We start from the raw sequence: 24968 nt of genomic DNA, 5'->3' as shown, positions 1-24968 counted from the left end.
TTACTCACATGAGTAGTCCCATTGCCTTTGATGGAGCCATTCATTTGAATAACTGAAGCAGGATTTGGCTTAACCTTAAAATGGAACAACCTAGCAGTTAAAATGAAGCAATCTCAGAATGATTAGTGTTACAGTATGAAGCATCCACATTGCAAAAAAAAAAAAAAAGGATAAGACCCATTGAAATAATCCAGTCATCTGGTTGGCTGAATTTGTGTTTAGATTTAAATTATTATGTGTGCAGATAAACAATTTGTAACATTATCTGTTGAAAGACTATTTTACAAAATAGAAGCTTTGGTTGCATTAAGACGGTATACGTTTTCTTAAGAGTTAGACAACATTAAAAATATGTTGATGTTAAGCAACTTGTCCTCCAGGCACCTGTTACTTAATGATGCATATCACATTAAGGTGCAATATATATTCTTAAGGGATGAAGGAATCCTTCAATTAGCAAGTTATCAAAATGCAAAGTATTAGCTTTACATGCACTTTGTATCACAATGCACAGCTGTATTGTGGATTAGGGTTCTCTGCAAACTACATCAGAAGTGATCACCTTATTGTTTTTAAGTTCTTTGAACATTGTTGGAAAACCATTTAATTATCTCTTTAATGAGTCTCATTTAAATCACATCAAGCTCTGTCCTTGTTTTCAAATCTGATTTATGATCATACTCAGTGGAAACAATCAGTAACCTACAGATCAGTGTTCCTCAGGGCACCAAGGTGTGGGGTAGCTCCAACTGGTGAAACAAATTACCAGCAGGGACTCCCCTGTTATATTGCAGGTTAGGATAATTGTCCTGTTATTATAATGCTATAAGAACCACATTAAATACTCAGAAAGTCATTATTAGATGCTCTTAGCAAATGTACTAATGCTGTCATTTCAAGGAATCTTACACAGAAGTTTAGGAGATCACTGATGCTGACACACTTATGACTGGGAAGTAAATAAAATGGGTCATTCTTTCTTCAATTTTTCCTTTCTTCTTGAAAAAACAACTTTTCTTCAGAATAAGTTTCCCGGATTTGCAAGTTGCTAATGCGTCTGCCTTTCTTTCCCAGTCTTTGGAGATGTGCCTTGTCAAAACTTTCAGAATTATTTAGTGTCTTCAACAATTTTTTTTCATCCTTGTCCTATTCATCATCAGTTTGTTTGTTATCCTAGCACACATTCTCCATCTAAACTAATGGAACCCTCATGGCTTCTTCCAAGCATCACCAACTTTAAGGTCTTCTTCAGTCAGTCTTTTTTTTTTTTCCTTGAGCTCACTTCTTTCTTAGACACTTCATGGACAAGAAACCAATTCAGGCCTCTAAGCCTCATGCAATGTCCAGTGACATTAATAGGAGTTTTTCTGGATCAGGCCCTTTATCAGTATCTCAGCAACTTCATCCTATTTCTTTAATTTTTACAACAAATGAAAACACTGATTTTTTTTTATAACAGGAAACAGGAAGAACTACTACTAATAATATATTTGGGAAAAAAAAAACTTCTTTAGGTGTGTGGTCTCTATGTGAGACAGATTTGACTATACCAAAATGTTTTGGGAATTTGTTGGTTTCACTGGATTTTTTTTGTGTGAAAAATACTTTTTTAAAAAGTTGAAAAAAAATTTTCTTATGACTTTTAAAAATGTTTTTATTTTTGGTTCAAAACGTCTTCCTTTTGAAATTGCCTTCAATATATTTTAAATGCTCAGAATTGAAACATTCTGTTTTGAGCCAAAACATTTTTTTAACACTGATTTGCCAAAAATTGAAAAAAATATCATTTTCTGTTTGCCCCAGAATGATTCTACTTCAATGCTTTTGAAGTGCCAGCAAACCAAAAAATTGGTTATTCACACAGCTATACCCCGACCAAGTGGTCCCCTGAGGAGCCGACTGGGTGGGGAATGGCAACTTCACATTCCCCGAAAGTTCAGTGGAAATGATGGAGGAAGCTGTCTTACCCTCTAAATATAATAAAAAGGAGGGGAGGTGTCCTGGGTCAATGGACTTTAGGTGTTCCTAATGGAGGTTCAAGGTTTTTATATAGTTAAAATTTCAACTTAACCCACAGGGCTTGATTCGCTGCCAGTCCCTATCAACCAAACTGCAGTGTTCAGTTCATGTGATCCAAGTTCTGTAGAATTGAAACAGAGTTGAATGGAATCAAAAGTGGATGGGTTGACGTAGTGAAAACCATGATGTAGGAAAACACAAGTTTCCTTCACTCCCTGAGAAGAAACTGCAAAGGAAACTGGTACACTTTTTCCCTGCTTCTCCCCTGAGCTGTGTCTGAAGGTAACTGCATCTGAGAGAAATGAGTGACAGACTGTTTTTTCTTCCCTGAAGTTTACCTCACTAAACTCATACACACGTTTAATTTTGGGCAAGTGGGTAATCTCAATGAAGTCAATGGGACTAGTCATACTTAATCCCATGCATAAGTTTTTTATAGTGCTAGAGCCATAATGTGTGGAGATGGAAATAAACTGAATTAACACCAAAATGGGCCTCAACCTAGAATGCACAAAAGGGATGGATTCTGATATCTACACTGGTATAAAATATACATCTGGAGTATACTCAGAATTCAGAATCTAGCCTAATATGCACACAATAAAATAGGGGCTGGAGATCTCTCCCTTTCAGTTCTGGTTCTAAGGTGGGGCCTCCAGTCAGCATTCTCTCATCCCACCCCAAGAGAATTGCAAATCTTATGTAAAGAGAGGGTTAACATTTGCATCACCCACAAATAATCCGTGAATAGTGGATTCTAGATTCATCTATTAATGAGTCTAGCCTCCCAAAAGCACCATTTTATGCACAAAACACTAAAAGCCCCAGAAATTAATTTGCAGTATACAGACTAGCTAGTCAGCAAATGAAGATAATACCAGAGGCTTAACCACAGTGCACAGTGTAATGAAGAAGGCTTACTTGGAGCTGTTAATTAAATCATACACTGTGGTAAGGCTGAGTATTAAAGAATAAGTCAGTTTATTGGATGTTCAATATTAAAGTGTTCTGTTATGCAATGGTTTTCATGTGGAACCCATCATAAATATTTCAGGGGTTGTCTCTGCTTCAGCAGTTCCAAAGTCCTGGTGCAGAACAAGGAAGGAACTTTTCCAGAAAATTACACCCAGTAAAAGACAAAAACCTGCATAAACCCAGAGTACCTCCTGTTTTTAATAGCACTTACCCTAGATCCTTTTTTTTAAGCATCCTAAGGAAAAGCAGCCCCCACTCTCATGTGGCTGGGTATTGTATTTTCATACTGGTTTATCATCTCTATGGTTAGTCAACATGAGGTATTAAACCTCTTAAAAAATTGTGCACAGGTGTTTATCTCCCACATACAATGTGCTAATATACTAATTGGCATTACTTGAATATTATACTTGGAGAGCTTCTAAATGAATCATGTCTGAAAAAAGCAGATGGCTCCATTAGGTTCATCAGATGCGTTTTCTGCTTCTATACCTTAAAGTCTATGGAAAAGCCCTACCCCTGAGTCAGCATTTTTTTCTTCTTATACAATCTCTCCTTTTATATCCTATAGTTAGCTAATTCTTTCTCCTTACTATTCCTTCTCTCATGCTTGACTGTACCTTTATTTACATAATCGCTAAGTCTAGTGCACTCTCCATCTTCCCTTCACTCGTCTCCATCAACTCCCTGTACAACACTCATTTCTTTTTTAGGCTTCCAAAGCTTCCTGTTCATAATCCTCAGTATTTTCATTTTAACATTATGCTCCAAGCTTTTTGTGGCAGAGACCTTGGCTTCTCATGCACTTGTAAAGCATTGTGAGTTGTGTACAAGTAAATAAATAAATAGTAATAAATAAATAAATAGTAATGAGTGCAACAGTTTTTTTTCTTTTTTTTTCAGAAAAATTATGGCGCTAAGTGGTCTGAAGCTCTAGTTTTGTCAACTGCTATGGTGTAGATTAGAGTACTCTGATTCTGTTCAAGATCGCATGTAGGAGATCTAATAGTCAAGATCTTGTGTAGTGGAAATAAAGTACAGATTTTTTTTATTGGAGTTCATTGATTACATACTTGATGATATTTTGTATTTGAATTCAGACAATTTAAAAAAACATGAATTTCAGAGATTTTTGAAATCTAGATTTAAATGGTTTAGTTATCATGATGGGGGATGCGGGGAGGAAGTTGGGTCATCAAGTACTGAATGATGGAAAGCAAAAATGAACCTGCCACAACTGAAACTGTTATTTGATTATTAAAAGGTTAATGGTGCCTAAATGGCTTCATAACATTTGAATTCCTTGGTCTTGTAGATAGCAAAAAGTTAAAATGAAGTTTAAATAAACATGCTTTTGTCCATTAATTAATGCATATTTTATGAGAGCAATGGCCTCCTTTGACTAACAAAAATTAGTGGCAGCAGTCCAGACCCATGTTAAATATATGCAAAAGCAAAAGTGACCTTATGATTGCATGGACAAATTAGGCAACTGTACACTGATGGTTAATTAGTAGCTCTGAGACTCGGCCAGAGCACATGGAGATACATAGACTCCCAGTCATTTCAATGAGTTTAGGATAAGGTCCTTTGGGGGGGGGGTGGAACTGGGCTTAATTTTATGCATATGAATAACCCCATTAACTCCAATGGGACAACATAAGTGCTTAAGTGCTTTTCTGGGTTGGGATCTTGTATGGTGTTTGCAAGCTAAAGTGAAGGTACATGGAAAACCAGGGAAAAAATGGCCCTAATTAATCAGATAAGATCAGAATATAAACACACAGAACATATGCCAATATCTGACATATGAGTGTAATGAGGCTACACATAATAATCAGAATTCCTTTTTAAATTTTTGTGCATACTTCCAGTGTCTGGTCCAAAGCTCATTGAAATCAATGGAAGTCTTTCCATTGTCTCCAACAGGCCTTGTATCAACCACTAGAAGACCAGTCAACACTAGCATTTAACTCAAGGGCTCAGGGCATGGGCCTGGGGGATGTGCAGGGCTCAGGGCAGGGGCCTGGGGGGTGCGCAGGGCTCAGGGCAGGGGCCTGGAGGATGCACGAGTGGGGAGTCAGGGCAGAGGGGTGTGGGGGGGAGGGGTCAGGGCAGGGGGCTGGAGAGGATATGCCCCTATTTGACCCCCCCACACACTTTCCCAAGGCCCTGCCATCACTTCTTCTCTGCCTCCGCCAGGAGCAGCGAGCATGCTGACTCTGCTCCTTCCCGACCCACTTCCTCCCAAGGGCCATCAGCTGATCCTCCGGCAGGGAGGGATGGAGAGGTGGAGGAGGGGCAGGAACCCAGCACACTATGGGAAGAGGCAGGGGGGTTGGCAGGACCAAGCATCTGTCCCCACGGGGGGGAGGAGCAGAAGGCGGAGAAGAGTGCACTGGGCCAGGCTGGGCAGGATTTTTAATGGCACACTGCGGTTGCCAACCCCTGCCATAGAACAATTTTTTTTTGCAATCTAAGTTACTTGTATTTCTTGGTTTTGATCTATATAGGACACTGACTTCTTCAATGAGTCAAGTCACTGCATTCCACCCGTTGTACATTTTCCTTGTTTTCTTTTATGCAGTTATCTGTCATCTAAGTTGGTGGGAGAGAGTGCAGAGCTCAAAGACAGCAGTGGGGATGGAGGGGGAGGTCCTTAATGAGCCTCACATCCATTCACTTATCTGCCCCTGGGAAATGTATAGTTGTTTCACAGCCCCAAGCTTATGTTTTTCAATGTTTGTCAAGTTTTTAACTCTTCTAAGGTGTACAGACCAACATGAACCCCTAGGGAACCATAGAATCTGGCTTCTGACCTTAGTTTGTTCTTGACCTTGCTATTTGGTTGCTGTCTGTAACCCAGGGCCTGACCCTAATATACTGGTAACCTGGCCTTCCCTGCCTCCTGATGACTCATTCTTGGTTTGACCTCTGGCTTGTCTTGGACTCTGACCTCTTGGCATTAGACCTAGCCTGACTTCTGGTCTGACCACTATGTCAGACTGCCTAGCTCCCAAGCCAACTTGATTCTTTGACAATGTTTCTATGTAAAAGGAGAAATTGCTATATGTTGACTACTGCTTTTTCATTAGACTATTGGATCATCAGAATACCGCAATACTGATGATTCTTTAGTCAAATTTCAGCTTGGATTGAATATATTTTGATACTTTTAAACACCTTCAAAATAAAATAAAACTACCTGTCAAAGGACAACATCAAACAACTGGGAAGCAATAAAACCTGCAGAAGGCAATTCTATTACAAAATACCTAAAGCAGTGAGTTTTGGGGAAAGGATTGGCCTGTTGTATTTCTAACACTGATGAACAACCTAGTAGTATCTTTTGATCAATCAGGGAGATGTTCAAGTTTCTGAAAGCCATAATTTGTGGAGGTACATGAAGAGAGCCAAATTTCTTCACTCTTGTCTAATCTGAGTATGATATATTATGATAATGGTAGCATAAATTTAGGGTTTCCAATAATGAGTAGGGTCATCAAACAAAGGGTATGTCCTATTGCTTATCAAATAGATTGGTTTCAGAATAACTCTTAATTGAACCCCCATGGAGTAAAATACTCTTGTTTCCTGGACAAAGTTAATATCTGGCATGTTTTTATTGTCTTTAATAGTATGATCTAAAAAAAAAGTGAAAACTTGCAAGGTTATGTCTACATGTTATATCTGAACAAGAAAAAGGAAAAAAAATTAGCTATTTAAAGATGGAAAGTAAATATGGGTAATTTAGATTTTGAAGGTTTGGTTTTGGGGAATAAACAGAAGATGAAGTTCAGGTCATAATGAAGTATGTTACCATTTCAAGATACTGTAGGTGAAACAGAGGTCATGTCCTGTAAAATCATTAAATTTCATTTCTTGCTGTTTGAAATTCAGCAGTGGGAAATCCAACCTGAAATAAACTAATGAGCTTTTAAAGTTTCTGTAAAGGCTTAATGAACTCAAGGAGAGAGAGGGCATTTCAGAAATTCTTAGAGCTTAAACATTAACGTTTATATTTAATACAGTTATCCTTTTAGCCAGAAAGTCAAATATGGAGTCCCAATTGTAGTTGTAATTTTCTTATGAATAGCTTCAAAATGTTTCCCATTTGGATGATAAATGGGTTGGTCTATTGGAGCACCTGTATATTTGTAGTAATATTACGTGGTTATAGTTTTGTTTTTTTCTTTTTATTTAAGGCAAAGTTACAATAAAATTACTTGTTCAGGTTAATAGTCAGCGAACCAGGCTAAGGATTCAGGTTTGCTGGCTAGGAGACCTCCCCCTTTTACTACTCTAAAAAGGGTGACAAAATTTCTAAATATCTATCCTGTGTTTAGAGGGGCAAGGTGGGTGAAATATATTTTACTTGATCAACTTCTGCTGATGAAAGAGACAAGCTTTTGAGGTATGAAGAATTTTTCAGGTCTGGGAAAGGTACTCATACTACTATAGGTAAATAAGTAGCTAACATATATTCTAAGGGGCCATTCAAGGTGAAGTGGCCCATTAACACCCATACAATCATAGGACAAAAATGGGAGGTAGTGGGTTACACGTTGTAATAAGCTAAAAGTCCAGTGTCTTTATTTGGACTAAGTTTTTGGTTATTATTTTTTTTATTGAAGGATGTTTGGTTATTATTTTTTTTATTGAAGCAAATTCTCTCAGGGTATCTGAGTATCCTGTTCCACCATGTGATCTGATCTATTTCTCTGGAGTGTCCTTGTTTGGTGAAGCCAGTTTTAAGTGTGTTAAGGTGTGTATCCCAGACTTTCTCCTTGGAGCATACTGTGGTACCTGAGGGCCAGGCTGTAGATGTAGATGTAGGTGTGGTGATCTATGGGTTTCTTTTGTGTATAGTTGTCTGCAGAGTGGCTGGTGAAGTTATGGTGGAAATCTGCAAGGGAATTTAGGTCGTCCAATGTGTTCCATCTTGTACTTAGCTGTGAAACTCTGAGTACCTGAAGAACTCTGTATAGCTCGAAAGCTTGTTTCTTTCTCCAACAGGAGTTGGTCCAATAAAAGATAATGTATCACCCATGTCTTTCTAATATCCTGGGACCAACAAGGCCACAACAACACTGCAAACAACAATGGAAGATATCCTATTTTTGGCACTTCTCTTTTGTAAGTACTTGGTGTGAAAGCTTTCCTATTACAGTAAAATATGGACTGTCCTTGTATCTCAAGTCCATAGGAGGCGAAGTCACATTTTTCCAATGTGCAATACAAAGTTTATAAGAGCTTTCCACCTCTGTGCCTGATCCAAAGTCATTGAAGTCACTTGACAGACTCCCATTGACTTCAATGGGCTTTGAATCAGGCTCTTGATGAGGGTTTTTGTTTTTTGTTTGGGGCTTGATTTGCTTACTACAGTGCCACCTTTTTCTTAAGTATTCATGCTGATTCAGCATATAACTGTTAGTAGAGATTGGGCATATTATTGTCTGCCCTCTGTAATGCTATATGTCAGCCTTGGTCCTTTTGGTTTCTTTTACATATGTGCTCTTGTTGCAAATATGCTCTTGTTGAATTACTGTGAGTAATTAAAGTTATATGTAACTTAAGGTAAGTATTATTATCACTGCTGAGATAGAGATAACTACTTGGAATACGAGACTAATTAGCAATGCCCAAGGTGAAAATACGTTTTCTTCAGACGCTTTGTTCTGCACTAATGTCTTCAGCAGCAGTAAGCCATGAACAAACAGCTTTCTCAATTTCTTTCCAGAGTTGCAGTAGGAGCCCCTTCTGTAATTTTTGGCCTTGCCCATTGGCTTACAAATTCAGGTCCTTATCAAGTCTAGGCTAGGCACTTTGACCTAAAATAGCTAATACTTGTAGGTGTTAAGGCAGAGCGGCTCAGGTTGACTTCAGACTCTGTGCAGTTGATCAGTGATCATTCCATAAGTAAACTGAGTAGGTGATTTATTTGCTGTAGCTGAAAAATCAGCACAAAAGATGATACTGGAGACTGGCTGACAGGTGGATTATTGGAATGATTGATCAAAAAACAGGAAAGTTCTCTCATGGTTCCACTAGCTATAGTTAGTAGGGGGAGAGGATATGTACTAGAGTTTATGCCACAGCTGATACTTTTGGCATGACTGATGCATTTCCCTCTGTCTCTATTGCTGTTCCTGTTCTTGCTGTGATGGTAGTATCTGCCTGTGCCTCGACTGATGCTCTGTGTGGCTCCTATATGTGTTGTTTCCCTAGCAGGACTGAACCATTAGCTATGCTGTGAGTGCGGTTGCTGTCATTACCTACTCTGCTGCTTCTACCATGATTACAGCATTTGCTTTGGCCTCTTCTGTTCCTTTGCCATATCTCTGATACTAATGCTCTAATGGCAGCCTGTGTTCTGGCCTCTTCTGCTGTTACCCTTTACTTGTGCCATGACCATGCCATCCCTACTTGCCCTTTCCCATGATTCTTAAACAGACAGCATTTGTTGAAACTTAGATGACTCCAGGAGGCAGGTGACAAGGAAGTTCTTTCCTTGGGCCCTGTGTTTTGATGGCTCTTCCTCTGCTTTCCTTTCCCTTTAATTTATGTGCTATCAAGCCAGCATTAAGAACTAATGTAAGCATTATATTATATTTTAAAGGGAAAATGCTTGCATTTCTAGCTGGTAGCGGTATCTGAAAATAAAAACAAAATTAACTAAACTTTTACAGAACTGCTGAAAAAGTTGACTTTGTATTTTTAGCAAAGGTCCAGGTCAGTTCCTCTTTTATCTGGATCAGTTCAGCCAACCCAAGCCACTGACCTATTTTCTTCCACCTGCTGGCTGCAAGAAATGGGGGAATGGGAGAGTTATTTAATTTAAAGGGAATTATCATGCTATAGCTCAGACTGATGGATGGTTAGGGTTTGTAGGATTGGACGTGTGTGTGTATGTATTGCTATGCTTCACTGTAATCAAAGTATATTTTACAATAAGAGGGTCTTCAGTACATCAAACAGTTTTGCTACACATTATAGTTCTAAAATGTGGACCAGAAAGATAATTGCACTTTCGCTTTGCCATTAGGGAAATTGACAGGCAACTGTCTAATTCAATCTCTTGGTGTAAGGCGGGATGTTCCATTTTCCTTTTATTTAATTTAAAAACATTGGAAACATGTACTGTAGATGAGCAGCCTAAATGTCAATGTCATGATATCTCAATTTTAAAATTCAGTGTTTCACAAGAAGTGAACTGATGAGTGTGTTTCAATATGTTCTCACACTCCTGGACAGACTGGTCCAGGATGTTTGGGATTCTAGAAGCATCTGGTAAATGCTCTGTATTTTGCCTGGTCTAAGACTGACCTTTTTTTAAGGTAAGATATATTGTAAATTACTATATTTCAAGGAAAGTGGAAAAACACTTGGAAGTATTTTTTTCTAGCTCCAGTGCTTCACAAAATATCAGAACTTCTCATAATTCACAAGTCACATAATTCTGATTTACATTCTTGCCTTTCTTCATTTTTAGTTCTGATCTAATTTTAGCAGAGACTAACTCAAGTTTGCAGAGAACAACTTATTTACATCTGTAAGGAAGAAACTGTGTTTTGCTCATTCATGTACTCATAGGTTGGGGACTGCAACCAATACCATGTTTGTTTAAACCATATGACCCACTGGGAAAGTACCCTGAAAAATTCCACGAACAGAAAGAACATTGGTCTACTTCAGCAAAATGTTTGTGCAAGTGCAAGAGACTGGATTTTTGTGGAAGGACATAGATTCAGAAAGGGGCGTATTCTGTGGGGTTTTATTTTTGAGACAAAGGTTTCAACTTCTACTATATGCTAGCAATGTGGCACTACTGTCTTCTGCTACTTGTGTGAGGAATGCAAAATGTGAGATCACCAAATTTCTCATCATTCATGACCTGATGCTTGGTGAAATTCTTGCTTTTGCCTATATTATTGAAAACTGGCTGAATGACTAGCTAGACTTGTACTTGCACAGATATTTCTGGCTGTTTACTCAGTGCTTCGTGAGCCTAGAGGAGGCAGTGGAAGAAAACTGGCATATTTTGAATCTGACCTCGTATATAATAGAAGCCCATTCTCAGGGGGGGGAAAAATCAAGTGCATACACTTACCATGAGACTCCCCCGTGAGAGCCAGTGCAGAACTCTTGGTGGTTCTCAGATTACATCAGTTTGTCAAGGGCTGCCAGAGCTAGCTGAGCAAGGGAATTCCTAAATTGAATGTATAGTGTGTGGGGGACTTTTATACCCAGGCATACTACACTTTCTGCTAAATTCTATGGTGACTGTCAGATTCTCCCATGTATCCTATGGAGGAACATGACAGCTGGACACATCTTTGACCTATTCGTAGGGGCTTTAACCTGACATACCAAAATGCTTAATTCTGTCAACATTATTTTTAACATCTATGACAGACCACTAATGGAGACTGTAAGATGTCATGTGCAATCTCAAAGCTGATTCACTAAAAGGTGGTGAGTGGAACCACTTGGAATTTGACCCTTCTATAAACTGCATGGGAAGGAGAGAGGAGAGTGCCCCTTTTGTAGGGGCATTCCATTTTTTTTGTAAGATGCTCAGATACTAATATGTTTGTGTTTAAAAAGGTGTTGTACATAACATTTTTTGAATAAATGCCTTTAAAACTGTTACAGGTTTTCTAGGAATTTGTTCACCATTCACAACTTGCGTTGTGCTGTGGAATCTGCTTTTCAGAACACATCAAAAATTAATGATCATTGCCAATTATCTGTAGTATATGACTTCTTGTATATTATCCAGAAGGCTAAAGAAATAAAGGTGGCATCAGTGACTACCCATCTGGGCATATCATGCATTTGTTTTTTCAAGTCCCTCTGCAAAAGTTTACTTAGACATGTTCTTGGATTGGGGGATCTTGATGATTAATGGCTACAGTCTGTACCTACAATTAACCCTCTCACTGATGAAAGGGCATGCATGCTGCACTCTTAAATGGAATGTTCCTTCAAGCACCAGGGTAGCTAAAATGTATAGATTATACTGTTCAAATGTGGAACTGGACATTCCTTGTATGCTAGACTGTATTTAATTAAAGTCAGAACAAATTGTCAGTGCCCCAGTAAGTAATACATGGAATTTTCCATTCATATTGGTTGTAAATTATGTTTCATGAGCATCACTGAATTTATTTTCCCTCTGTCCTCTTTTAGTGTTTGACTGTCATAGGATATCTGGTCCCTGTGAGTAAACCAGACCCAACACCCTTGTGTCAGAGCTGGTGATCCCAATTAGTCAATTATGGTGGGGGAAGGGGAGCATTATACCTAGCGTTATAAAGGTTGGTCAGACAGCAGGTAGAGAAGCATTGATTGGGAGCAAGCTGTATATGGGCAAAGGACCCACAGAGGACTGAAGTTAACTTCTGTGGAGCAAGGTGCCAGGTGCCCAGGAAGATTGCTGTGGCTCTGCTGTTCCAGAATAACTCCAGAGCTAGTGGAGTGCAAAGCTGTCTGAATAAGGGCTGGATGAGCTGAAAAATGTTCATTTTGCTTATGTTTGGATTTAAACTTCTTTGAAGGAGACTGGGTGGGGCAGTGTATGCTTGGGGCAGTGTATGCTTGGAAGCTGGGGAGAAACTCTGCCTTGTGACACTGACATTCTTCAGTTACAAACAGTCCTTAAACTTAAGAGACAATCAGAACTTTGTTTCTAAACCTCTGCAAATACCAGTGTGAGGGAGCAGTTAGTGCTTGCCCCATGGTTCTGGTTTCAGGATACATTGAAATTGGCCTTTGTTATTGTACAGATGCAGCCGAAATCTTGCAATTCTAAATATTTAGCATTTGTTTCTGTTTTTGTACAACGAGCACTACCACCATTCTCAGTTGGTAAAATAGAATTTTTTCAGTCACTGAGATGCTTAAAAAGGGATAGCTGGAATGTTATTGGGGGGCAGGGGGGTCAGATCGTGTTCCCTTTTGTTTTGTTGGCTAGTCAGTCCCTTAAAACTCACTCTAAAATCCTATTAGGGGTCTGATTCTGAGTGTGACAGTGATGCATTTAATTTACTGTCCCTTTCAGCAACTACGCTGTTCCAGCATTGTAGGTGAATACCAGGAAGGAGCTCTACTAACACCTTGCTAGGTGAGCACAAGGTACACTCATTTGCTCTAAAGCTTCTTAAGAAAGGGTTGGAAGAAAGGGCAAATTCAGCACACCGACTTTTATTACATTCAGCACTATCAGCCACCAACCTTCCAGCATATCCCTAGGAAGAGGGAGAAGTATTGCTTGCAACACAGGCATCCCTATCTACCATCTCCTCCATTTCATATATATTCAGATCATCTTTTTTGCTCATGAGGGAGATAATTATAGCCTGGCTCACAGAACAATTCTGAGGAGCCCATTGGTCAGAGTTCAAATCTCTAGGGTTTACAGTTCATTGTGGCTATACTTTAAAATCCTTCTAAATTACAGATAAGAGAATGAAATCAAGTAAGGTACTAAATGCATCTTTCTTAATTTCTAAACTGATTCGCTTCACCTGAAGTATTCAGATGGATTAGTGGACTATTGAGTCCTAAACCTCTAGTAAACGGAGGTGACCTCCTTTAAATCGCTATGTACAAAATATGCTTTGTCAGGCAGTCCAATAATCCAAATCCTTTAAACTACAGTAAGCTTAGGTTATTTTAGATGCATGAATGAAAAAAGTAAAATTGATTTTGTTTTCTCTGGATACTAGCATTAAGGGAAGTCAAAGAATGAAATTTGTTTGATATTCAAATGAATAACAATTACAGCATTGAATTTAATCCTTTTTTTTAAAAGCCCTTTTACATGGAAAAGATTTTAGAACAAGATGAGTCCTAGAGGATACAATAAATTATTGCTTTCTCTACAGTTTTGGATGTTTTATCATACTTCATTGCCTCCCATATACAAAACTCATAATAAAAAAAAATCCCTAATAAGTTAGAATCTCTATTTCTATACCAAAAAGTATTAAACATTGTACCCTACATGGAAATCAAAGGGAAACATTTTGTTAAAAATTCTCTTCCTGTGTTAGAAAAAGAACAAAGACTAGCCATAATAATTCATGGAAATGTCCTCTCAAAGCACAGATGTCTTTTAGCCATCCAAAATGGATGCTGAGATCAAAAGGGGAGTTTCATGCATTATGGGCAGATGTTATGTAGGCAGCTCTCATTTGGTCTAACAAAGACGTATTCATGAGCAGGGATTGAAAAAGCCACTTTGCACAGGATTCCAATCACTGGTGACTGAGAGTTCTTCCCCTCATAAATAAGGACCTCTTTTCAGACTACATTGCAAACAACTGGACCTGAACAAAAAAGTTCATGAAAACTGGAACATTATCTTGAGTGAAGGTTTGTGGAGTATTTTCACGTTCTTCATCTCTCTCTCTCTGTATAAGTGGCTAGACCAGGATTCTCTCACTGAATTTCTCTGAGCTGATCAACCATGAATTTATATGTAGTAGCAACCAATGAACCTCATGTAGGTAAAGAAGGGATGAATCAGCTTGATTAAGGATTCATCAAGAACTTTCCCTAAACTCAAACTTTCTGAGGGCTGAAAAAATAGGGCTTTCTTCACTCCCCACCCCACTCTATTCCACAACTACATTTTAGTTCATAATTGTGCACATCTACACTTCCTACTTCCAGCAGGGTTTGAAAGTGCTGAAACTAGATACTTGTTATCCCAACTAGGTCAGGGCCCCATTTTGCTAGCCACTGTATAAACATAGTAAATGACAGCTCACACCCTGGGGATTTTACTATCTAAAAGAAATGTTAGAGGAATGGCCCTCTAAATACAGTTTATGTGCACCAACACAAAGCACCCTCTTATAAAAGATGGGGAAAGAAAAATATTACCAAATCTAATACACTTCCTGAGCACCAAATGTAATTTACATTGGTAAATAGATTTTTCTAGTAAAGTTGATGACCTTGACTTTGATCACAACTGAACTAATGGAGATTAGTCTTCACTGAGAATTTTAAACATTCCCCCACCATTGGTCTAGTACCAGCATAGCTCCACTGCTGAGAGCACTAGTTGAGATTGGCTATAGGCATTTTTATCACCATTTCATCTAAAGCTGCTCTGAGCTGCTGAAAGGGACAGTAAATAGCATTAAAAGCTATCATACCCAAGATCTCACTTAAAATAGGATTCTAGGGTGTTTGTGTGTTTGACAGAGGACAGAGAAGGAATGTGAACTGATCCTCAAATTATCATATAAAGTGTCCCCTTTCATGCTTCGCAGTAATGGATTGGGATTGATAAAGATACACTTATACATTAACTTCCTGTATTTTAATGTGTGCATAATTCTATTCTGATCAGGTCTTAAAAACATGGTGTTAAATAATGTTATGGTCAAAAATATTTCATCCAGCTCTATTTAACTGAAAAATGAAGATTTGGGTTGACCAAAGTATTTAATGAATTTATGTATATTTTGGAAAATTATTTGTCAATGTAAAAAAGAAAAACTTGGAGACCAGTGGCTGAGGTAAAATCTTTTTCTTGGGCCAACTTCTGTTAGTGAAAGCGACCAGTTTTCGAGCTATGCCTAGCTCTTCTTTGGATTCCAGTCCCTTTGACAGTGCCCTCCCTCTCCCACCATATAACTTGACAAATCATCAGAATATTTTCTTGTGATGAATATGCAGTAAAAGTAGGTTTCATTTCATGCTAGCCATCTTTGAGGTAAAAATTACTCCCCTGCTATGTGTAATGTTTTCAATTTCTAATGTTTCTGCTACTAAGATGTACAAGGTTATCAAATAAACAAATAAAACTACGTTTCTGCTTCACCTCTCTTGTTGGTTGTGGTGAAGTGGAAACGAATAGTAGTTCATTGTACATCTCCCATGCTCTTGATGGTGCAGAGGAACAGTAGTAAATGGCTGAACATCAAAAGGATTGGGAGTTGAGATAGATTCACCTGTAGCTAAATCTCAAGGTACTCCCCAGATATGGCTAAGCATTCCTGTCTATATTTCAGAGGATAAGTGACTTACTCTCTGGACAAGGCATTTCCACTAAAAATGTCTTGCCCCTTTCTCTGAAATATTTGGTAATAGTTATTATCAGGGAGAGCACTGGACTAGATGGGACACTGGTCTAATCCTGTATGTTAACTCCTATGGTTTTTTGTTGAATCATATCCATCTTCAGCATTGAGGTAGGGCTGGAAGGTATGTGTATTGTCCATTTGTGTAGCCTATGCACAACTACCTCAGCCATCCCCTCTCCCCCTTACCCATATATACATTTGTAAATCAAGCCAGAGTCCTCAGAGGCTTGGCCACCTCAATTCAGCAGAAGCATTTCAGGCTCTGCACACCTGTGGAGAACAGGATGAGGATTGGGATTTGGATGGGCAGGAATAGCTCTGAATTTCTTTACACCTGGTTTGAAAAATGGAAAGCATGTACAGGAGGCCGGGGGAGAGGGGAATGTTAGCAGTATGTTCACAAAAGAACCTTGGTGAGGGTTCAATACTGGTAGCTAGGAACTGATCTATTCCTTGCTTGCTTATTTAGCAATTTTTTTTAACTTGATAAACTGCTGGTGATGTACTCAGGAGGCAACAAAGAATAATAAGCAAATTTGATTAGAAATGAGCTCATTAGTGCACTAGCTTCCTGTATCTTCCAACAGCTAGAAAATGGATTCCTAAAGTCAGTGTGATCCTTAAAAGAATAGGATACCAAATTTAAAATTTTTCAGGTATGTGCTACTTCTGTGGATATGCCTCTCTTGGTTTTTGAAAATCAACTGGAAATCTGACATTAAAAATGAGGCGGTGAGGAGTGCTGCCTTAAAAAATGGTCAACTTTCTAAATCACATACTGAACTCCAAATAGATACAGGTCTTATGGTACATCATTTTGTAGATTGGAAATATAAAAGCCCAAGCAAGACAGCTCACTTTTTTGAACTGAATTAATAGCGCTTTAAAAAACTCCTCCTTAATTTTGTATGGAGTTGGACTAGATACAGTAGTCATTCATCTAGACTACGGTTAGTAGCTCCTTCTGGATAACAACCAGAAAAACTCAACTGAAATATTGGCTTAATGAACTAGTTATCCACTCCCAGTTCCAAATGCTTTTTTATTTTTTTGTTTCATTCAGGAACTCGAAGTGTATGCCAAACTATGGATAAACACGATCTTCATTTCCTTTATAGCTAACAAAGTGACGTGCTATGGTCCTGCTGGCTCCATTATCAGGTTTGAAATTCCCATCCAGCACAAGGTGAGGCTGATAGAAACACTGTTGCCTTTACAGCTGGCTTTAGTTTCTTTCTTTGAAAGGAATTTGCTCCCCTCTTTGTATCAAAATGACAAATTTCTTACAGTAGCATGTTTGCCAACATATTACAGCACATATAACAGGGCAAATAGTGTACACTGCCAAGATCTTTGCTATTGCATGGTGAAGGCTAGGGCTCATTGGGGAAACTTTTCCCACTCTATGAGAAATTGAATTTTTGAAAAATTTTCTAAACCCAATTGGGACAAAGTTGAAACCTCAAATTTTTGTGACCCAACAAACAAAAATAATCAGTTCAGACCAATTGAAGTGACTTTTTTTAATGTTTCATTTCAATTAAATGTTTAACTTTTTTCCTAGTATAAATTAGATTAAATTTCAAAAACAAGTCACTTTGAACCAAAATCCCATCACAAACTTTTCATTTAGAAAAAGATTGAAACCAGACATTTTGACAACTGTGAAACTCCTTTCGATATATTTTAAAGTTGGGAAATTTGTCCAAACTGACCTTGTCTCACTAACAGTTTTGGATTTGACAAATATAGCACTTTTTGACAAAAAGCTTGAAAAATTCCCCACCAGCTCTAGTGGTGACCCTTTACTCTTAGATCATTTCTGATGAGTTTGGTTATCTCACATCGATTCCTATTGGATATTCGTCCATGTCACAAACACCATATAATTTGCCATTGTCTACTTACAGGATGCTTCATTCTTAAACAGCAAGAGTATTGTGGGTCAGGACTGAGGTGCACTGACAGAAGTCTATGGGATAGCTTGCACAATACCTGTAAACTGTAGCTAGTATGACTGTTTTCAGGGGCATCAACTTCAAGTCGCACTCTTCTTACCCTAGAAGAGCCCTCAGGCTACTGGGTGTGTCTTTCTCAGTCTTTCCTGTTGCAGCTGTTCTTCATTTAAACACCTAAATATTAATTAGAGCAGGAATTGGAACCACATGCCCCCGCTCCTAGATAAGCCCTAACCACTAATACTAAGTTCTAACCTGGCTATTGTGCGGTGGACCTCTGTGTTCTCCTGTTTAAACTGTTCCACTTTGTAGAAAATAGCTGAATAGTAACTGGCCCAAAGAGAGAGACTGTGAACATGACTCTGTTGCCTGCTCACCTGAGTAGTGGGAGGGGGGGCACACTGGGGTTCAAGTCCCTGCTCCAGAGTGAGGATTCATTCTTGAGTCTCCCCATCCCAGGTGAGTGTCCTAAACATTAGCTTTTAAGATGTGCCACTCCTGTTTTGTGAGAGGTGTCTTATTTCCTTTGAATTTATTAAAAATACCTAACACAAGGTTTCATTTGACCCAAAACATTTTTTTCCAACTTGTTTGAAAATATTATTGAACTTCCAGCAAACTGAAAAAAATCAGTTATTTACATAATGATAGCTCTAATGTTTTTTAAATTTCAAATTCATTCTCACTAGCAAGAGCTCCATAAACTGGATGAATAAGAAAAGATATTTTATTGAAGAATTGTATATAATTTTTTAAATCCCCCAATCTATGACAAATTAACTATCAAACAAATACTCTTTGGGTCTACCTTTAATTTTTCTTTGAACATTTGCATGTGAAAACTAATTTCTACCTTTTTTGGATTTTGCAAAAGAGTTTAAAATATTTTTGAACTGTTTTGACTAATTTATGAAAATGTAATCCCCACCTCTCATTCATCAGTGTGAGATGGTTTCCTTCATTATTCTATTTCACTTGTTGCCTAAACATGTATTCCATGAGCTTCTAGCCTAGAATGTAGATTTTGACCTGAGGCTCTGTTATGTTCCATAATGTCAGTAAGGCTCCTACACCTTAGCATTATGTTTGTACTAAATATCCCTATGAAACTTGTTCTGAGGAATGTTACAGAGCATATGCAATCATATTTAACTCTATCATTATTAGGGGTTTTCCCCCTCAAATTGCCCAAGGCATTAATCCACATTATGGAGCAATTTCCCTGTAAAACTGTGTTTTTTAAAAATTGAATTTGGGAATCTTAAGAATATAAAAGCCTTTCTGGAGCTTTTTTGTGTCTACTTCTCCTCCTCCCCTTTCTATTTTTTTTTTATTTCTACAACTTAATGGCAGCCCAAATCATTATATAAATAGTAGGGTTGTCTCCCGTCAATGATCTCCTGGTTTTTTTGGTGCAGCTCTGAGATTTCTTCACTTCTCAATTTTAAGCCACAACCTTAAGATTCCATGTCCTAGCCAGTTACCCCACTCCTCACTAAGGCCCTGACCCTGTAAGCAGAACTGCATAGGTGGGAGACAGTTGATAGTGATGGCACTTCAGTTGGACAAAGGATCTGCATTGTAACTTACTCGGCACCCAAGCAGGCCTTTCCTGCTCATAAAATCATAGGACTGGAAGGAACCTCACGAGGTCATCTAGTGCAGTCCCCTGCACTCATGGCAGGACCTGTGGATCCAGACCTATTAGACCAGGGGTGGTTATGTGAACCAGAGTCTTTCCACAGGGCAATACAGAGCTCTGACTAGGCCGGTAGATCAGTTGTGTTTAAATTTAAGCACACAGTTTGTGGCAAGTTGTGAGACCTTAAACACCTTTTCAACCCATATGAATTTTACGACTGTTACAATACCCTGCAAAACAGGATTGATAAGGGAAACATAAATGCTGACACAACTTTAACTCTAATGGTATGTACTTCCCCACTAACAGACTATTTTATTTCATCCTTCACCAAGCCATTTCAATTAAGTGTTATCTGATATATAAATTAGAGGTAACACAATGATTTTATTCTTATTTGGCTGTAATGCCTGCATCTGGGGGATAAAAAATCCAAACATAAGTAATACCAGAGTACTGAACACTTCATTCATTGAAACATTAAATGTTAAGTGACCTCCAAAGCTTTCTCATATGGGAAAATTACACTTTGGTTTCTGTGCACATACATCAAGGGAAAATTAGTTGCTTATCTGGACTTCCTGGTATAATCATCCAGATTAAATATTTGGCTATGCTTCTTTGGATGATAGCTGTCTTCGTCTTACTGCAATACAGTAGAATATATACTGAAACAGTAACAAAGAGCATCTCCTTAGCTGCTGTAAATTGGTATAGCTTCCGTGAAATGAATGCAGTTGCATTGATTCACACCAGCCGAGGATCTGGCTCAAGAGCCTGAGGAGGGAGGAACTGGCTTTTGCAGTCACAGATCAACTGTATTGCCTCTTTCTGCTTTATCATTGGTATCAAGCATTGATACCTCAATGTCAATAGTTTTGCTACATTCTATGGAGCAAAAATAAGTTTTTTCACAAGGCATTTAGGGGGTGCAGATTAATCTCTCTATATATTATAATACACTTTTCACTGACTGGAAAATAGAAAGAATGACTACACCTGTGTGCAGCCATACTCAATTGTAAAGAGTATTGGCTTCCAAGAATTAGATATTGAGCCATACTAATGTATTAACTCCCACACAGAAAATTATTCTCCACCATTTCTGTATCTTGCATGGCCAATGGTATAGTCAGCAAATGTGCTCACTGCAGCCTCTGTGCGGTGAGTACTAGACTGATTTGCTGGAGGAAAAGGGGGTCTTTGCCTCTTTTAGGGCAACCTCCACTACACCACATAATATGGGGTCGGGGGAGATGTTCAGTGACAAATCAGGAAGCATATTCTTAGCTTAATAGGACTGGCACCAACAGCTGCAGCAGGAGGAGCCTGAGTGAAAGCAAAGGCCAGAAGGAGACACCAGATGCCATTATTCTTCACCTTGGTTAACACAATGTGGGAAGGTGTAAGGGGATCAAACTGATGGTCAGAGCTAAGTGGGATTTAGGGTTGATCTAGGAATTATTCCTTGGGGGACAATTATTTGGTCAGATACGTAGCAATGTAGGGTAGGTATGGGGGCTGTGAAGCCTCAAAGGGGTAATCTGACCAAGAGGCCTGTAAATAGGTGGCTAAATTTATACCCACCTGTCAAGTTCAAGGCAACTGAACCTGTATTTCCCCTCAGTGGTCCAGCAAGAGTACCTACTCTCAAGCTTCCTGCTCCCCAGCCATTGTCTGCCTTGAGTGGAGGCCAGAATCTTTCTTCTGACTAGGGTATTTCCAGGCTGCTAAATTCCTTGGCTTCCCTGTGTTTGTTCTTAGCAGAGGAAGGTTACCCAAGAATCCCTACTTGCTTTCTCTTTAGAGGCTGATAACAGAGTGATTACAAACCTAACTTAAAAAGAAGGCACTACAGAGAACCTTAACAATAAGAATCTACACACACATGCTAATCTTCCCAGAGATTAACCCAACCCTAAATTGGGCTCTGGCTGGAACAGTCCTTCCAAACCCGACCCAAGGGGTTTCTTTTGTGATCATTAGTTCATCTCTGCTTCAGCACAAAATAAGTACACTCATCATTTTTTTTTTTTTTATTTATGCTAATGGGTCTTTGCTGAGCTTGATCCATGCAAAAAAAAGTGTGTAATTAGTACATGTTGTTTTTCCTCCTCCCAGCAAAAAAAAGGATGGGGTCAAAGTCAAATTGGGACATATTCTCTCTCTTTCAAGTGCTTTTCCAGATTCTCTCTTCAAAGGAATTTTTGGAACAATACCTGGGAAGCTCCTAATACTTTCCACAGATTGTAAATTCTATAGGAAGTGGACTAGTGCATATATACAATTCCATAATAACACATGCACAACTGCAATTTTACTATAATTGACCCCAAGGTCTTAATTCACCTTAATTCAATAAGTTCATTAGGATATTGAGTGTATGTCATAGTACCCAAGGTAGTTTGAATCTTCATCAGGGCATATCTTATTGAGCATCAGAGTTAATCAGGGCTCAGAGAGCAGATATAATTTTGTCTGATAGTCACTGATTCCTTCCTGAATATCTGGAAACTCTGTCAGGGAGTGGGGGAGAGGGGGATGAAGGGGAAGCTAGCCAAGCCTAATTATTGGTGCCTGCTTGTGATAGGTGTCTTATGGAAAGGATGCAGTTATTGGATAAAATGGATTGGAAAGGGATTTGAAACAAAGTGTCCCATAAGGGAGCTGATCAAGAAAGTTTTGGGGCTCTTACATCTGTTACAGCAGGGAGCTGACTGCCTTTTTTTTCCCCTAGCCCTGCCCCGCCCCCATTGGGATCTGAGGAAGTGGGTTTTGGGCTTCTCTATCTGGAACAGTGGGGAACCAACCCCATGCCTTTTATAGCCCTCATTTGCCTCATGTAAAGGGAGGCCAGTGGGGGTCCCAGCAGCAGGATAGCTGGGAGCAGTTTGGAGAATATGTGAAAATGATTAAGGAAGAGGATGACCTGCACTGTGCAACTTATTGCTGGGTACTCCAGGTAAATAAAGTTGTAGCCTAATTGAACCACATTCACTGCCTCCTGTCTATCTTCTCGCATAGCCAGACAAATGAGAGATGCACTCATAATCCATCCGTGAAGTCCTATTTCCTATCTGGATAAACAGTCAAACAGATTGTTTAAAGTTTGTCTTGTATATTAGCAAAATACTCACCCCTTTGAATATATTTCTCACACTGCTTCAGAATGTTGATCAACATTTTGGTCACTGCAACCATAAGAAAAGACACTGACAGTGCATATGCATTCACACAGGTGCAGTCCAAGTAACACATTGTCTAAAAAAACCACACTGAGAACATTCAAAGTCAGCAATAAGGTCTGCTTAATGTTTGGATCACCTCAGAGCTTCCCTCATATGTGGCCTCTTCAATGTGGACAATAGCAGCAGTGTAATAATAGCACAGAGGGAGTACTAGTCTCATTAGCATATTGCTTCAGACCCTGTATTAATTTGATCCTGTGTGGTCTTCGTGACGATATCCATAAAGTGGTGACAATATTAGCTGCATAATTCAGGCTTTGCACCCATTTTTACCACTTGATGAAAGGTCACACTAGAGTCCAAAAAAGAGAGGAAAGATCGTCCACTTCACCACTTTTGTCAGGATTTACAAACCATCTGTATTTCTGTTGAACTTATTCTTGATTCAGAAAGTAAAATGTCTTGTGTGTCACACTGGATATGAATGTCATGTCATGGAAGAACTGTTTCTTCTGCTATACTTTGAACCTATTTACTTACTGTAGTGGGGCGGCTTCCCCACTCCCTGAGAATTTAGGATGCAGCAGGCCAGTGGGCCTGCACAGATGGACAGCCAATAGGAAAAGGACTTATTGGGAGCCAATCAGGGCCCAGATTGGAGACAGCCAATCAGGGCCAGGCTCAGCCATATATAAAGGCTGCCCAGAATAGCAGCAGGCAGTCTGTCCCAGCCCTTCAATAGGGGAAAGTCAGTCTCCAGAGCTGGGAGACTAGCATCAGGGACAGCACAGCACAGCACAGCACAGCACAGCACAGTGCTGGGCAGGCCCAGGGGAGCAGATGGGAACTCCAGCCTGGGGTCTGCCAGGCTGCAGGCCCTGAGGGGAAGGGCCTAGCTGGCATGAGGGGCTGAAGGGGAAGCGGCCCAGGGATGTGGACAGATGGAGGAAGAGAAGGAGGGCAGGATGGCTGCCACTAGAGGGTCCCTGGGTTGGGAACCAGAGTAGTGGGCGGGCCTGGGTTTCCCCCCCTCCTTCCCTTATACCCGGGCTGGTGGGAGTGGCCATCTAGGGCTGCACCAACCTCCTGCTAAGAAGGGTGTGACTTTGGGGGTGCAGTTGCCCACATTGCCAGGGCACAGAGAGACAGCTGATTGACACACACCCTCTCCCCTGACCCAGAAGGGGGTATGGATGGACTAAGGGGCACTGCCGGAAGGCAGTGGTCTGGAAGAGGACACCACGAGCTGGAGAGCGATGCGGGCTCAGACGCCAACCAAGGGCAAGACAACGGGCGGGACACCACCGAGAGAGGGTGCTCCATTGGACTCTCCTAATTCCCAAGGATGATCAGCAGGAGGCGCTGCTGTGGTGAGTCCCAACCTTGTCACACTTACACTCACACACACTGAGAGAAACTATCAAACTGAGGTTAAGATCAGACCTCCATGAGGGTCATGCAGCAGAAGTAACATTTGTTACTATTTTTACCACTAATGTAGTTCTGCTGTGTCAGGGTGAGGGGAGCAGTATGGACTGTCCAGTCAGGTCAATCCATACTCCTTACCTGCCATAGAGCTCTAGGCAGTGAGTGGACCATCCACCCCAATGTGGGGTGTTTGGAGACTGTCTCCAAAGTGTACAGGCCAGGAAGCTGACATAGTAGCTGTCTCAGAGGCAGGATTCCATTCCCTGGAATATCTGCAAAACCTCTCTTTACACAACCCATTTCAGGATAACGATTCAACAGGTTTAACACTATGTAAACAATAACACATTCCAGATCTCGCAATGTGTCTCAGAGGAAACTGCTGGGTGTTGAGCGCTTCTGAAAGTCTCTAGCCTTTATTTAGGTGCTTAAATGGGAGCTGACGTCTTTTGAAAATCTGATCTCAATGATGGGTGCTGGCCTTCAGTTCTTTTGAGAATCTGATCGGAATATATACCTCATGTCTGACACAGCAGAGAAGTACTGATGGACACAATGGTGGGAGTGAATTATTGCACACACTGTTCTTTATTATATATAGATAAAGAACACTGTAAAGAACATATATATAAAAAACTTAATTGTGTGTGTGTAA

The 24968-nt window shown here is 39.6% G+C and overlaps 1 long non-coding RNA gene across 6 annotated transcripts in view; it reads right to left on the bottom strand.

Annotated features, from left to right (window-relative positions):
- The window catches only part of LOC120407352, a 102282-nt gene that overhangs the window by 35921 nt on the left and 41393 nt on the right, over nt 1-24968 (bottom strand). For 2 of the 6 annotated variants that reach the window (XR_005599899.1, XR_005599900.1), the window contains exons 4-5: nt 22835-22888; nt 18093-18229 (exon numbers count right to left, since the gene is read on the bottom strand). The exons of 1 other annotated variant lie outside the window; for it this stretch is intronic. This is a non-coding gene — a long non-coding RNA (uncharacterized LOC120407352). Of the gene's footprint in view, nt 1-17960; nt 18230-22834; nt 22889-24968 lie in introns of those variants that run through there. 3 more of the 6 variants (XR_005599901.1, XR_005599898.1, XR_005599902.1) reach the window with 3 other exon arrangements.

This window comes from Mauremys reevesii, linkage group 6, assembly GCF_016161935.1.
Source record: "Mauremys reevesii isolate NIE-2019 linkage group 6, ASM1616193v1, whole genome shotgun sequence".
NCBI lineage: Eukaryota > Metazoa > Chordata > Testudines > Geoemydidae > Mauremys > Mauremys reevesii.
This window is presented reverse-complemented; position numbering and strand designations above follow the sequence as displayed.